At 50.0% G+C, this 1,318-nt stretch overlaps 1 protein-coding gene across 1 annotated transcript in view; it reads right to left on the reverse strand.

Annotated features, from left to right (window-relative positions):
• Positions 1-1,318, reverse strand: part of Spats1 (spermatogenesis associated serine rich 1) — a gene marked incomplete at its 5' end in the record, with an annotated part of 14,276 nt that overhangs the window by 11,935 nt on the left and 1,023 nt on the right. The gene's annotated exons all lie outside the window — the stretch shown is intronic.

Consider the following 1,318-nt stretch of genomic DNA (forward strand, 5'->3'; position numbering starts at 1 on the left):
GGGGACTTGGGGTGTGTTCTGATGGGAGACCAGGAGGCCTGGGGTGCTCTGCTTCCTGACCATGAGTGCTTGTGTGGAGGACTGAGTCTCTCCGTAACTCCATTTCCATCTGTAACTCCAGTTCTGGGCAATCTGATGCAAACAAACACTTATAGATAAAATAAAAATCATCAGTCTTTTAGGACGAGAAGAACAGTGAATGCGAACAGCCACACAGGCCTTAAACACTGTTACAGGGGAAGGTCTGGAACCTATGCGACTAGAGGGGACATGCTCTGCGTACCGCAACTCAGCTGTTCTAGCGTGTGTCACTGGATGACTTGAGAAATGTGTCACTGGGTTGCTTCACTCTTCTCTGAGTGCTGCTGTGTGCTGACACAGACATATGCAGAGAGGTCAATGCGGTAGGACTGGGCTCAACTGAGGGGATCTCGAGTCACCTAGGACACATCTCTGAGCACACCAGTGAGGGTTTCTAGATTGGATTTACTGAGGTCGAAAGGCTGGGATGTAGATAGAGTCTTGGGTTGAATAAAGAGAAGCCAGCTGAACATCAGCCATCCTACCTACCTACCTATCTACCTACCTACCTACCTACCTATATATCTACCTGTCTGCCTAACTACTTATCTATCTATCTACCTATCTGTTGCTTTCTTTGTCTCCTCTATGTGTGTCTGTCAATCTGTCTGTCTGTCTCTGTCTGCCCCTCTGTCTCTGTCTGTGTGTCTGCTCTCTGTCTGTCCCTCTGTCTCTGTCTGTGTGTCTGTCTCTGTGCATGTCTCTCTGTTTCTCCCTAACTCTGTCTCTCTGTGTGTTCCTCTGTACTTCTATCTCTGTCTCTCTCTGTGTGTGTCTGTCTGTCTTTCTCTGTCTCTTTGTCTCTCTCTCTCTCTCTCTCCCTCTCCATTTCCTGAATGTGGACACACAGGGTGAGTTGTCTCCATGTCTTCCCGTCTGCTGTGTGGTCTGTTGAGCCAAAACAAACCCCTACTTTTTAAGTTCTTTCTTCACAGGTGTGAGAAGTAAGTAGTTATTAGTCCTCTGCACAGCGTCTGAGGGAGCGAGAGAGCCAAGCACAGCGTCCCACAGTTAGCTTATGTTCTGGGGCGCGTGTGCGCATACTCTTGCATTGCATCATCATGGTGGGGGCCAGAGCACAGCTCCCAGGAGTCGGTTCTCTCCTCCCACCATGTGTTCATGTGTCCACCGGGTGTGGTGGCGCACGCCTTTAATCCCAGCACTTGGGAGGCAGAGGCAGACAGATTTCTGAGTTCGAGGCCAGCCTGGTCTACAGAGTGAGTTCCAGGACAGCCAG

Source organism: Mus pahari, chromosome 18, assembly GCF_900095145.1.
Source record: "Mus pahari chromosome 18, PAHARI_EIJ_v1.1, whole genome shotgun sequence".
In the NCBI taxonomy this organism is placed as follows: Eukaryota; Metazoa; Chordata; class Mammalia; order Rodentia; family Muridae; genus Mus; species Mus pahari.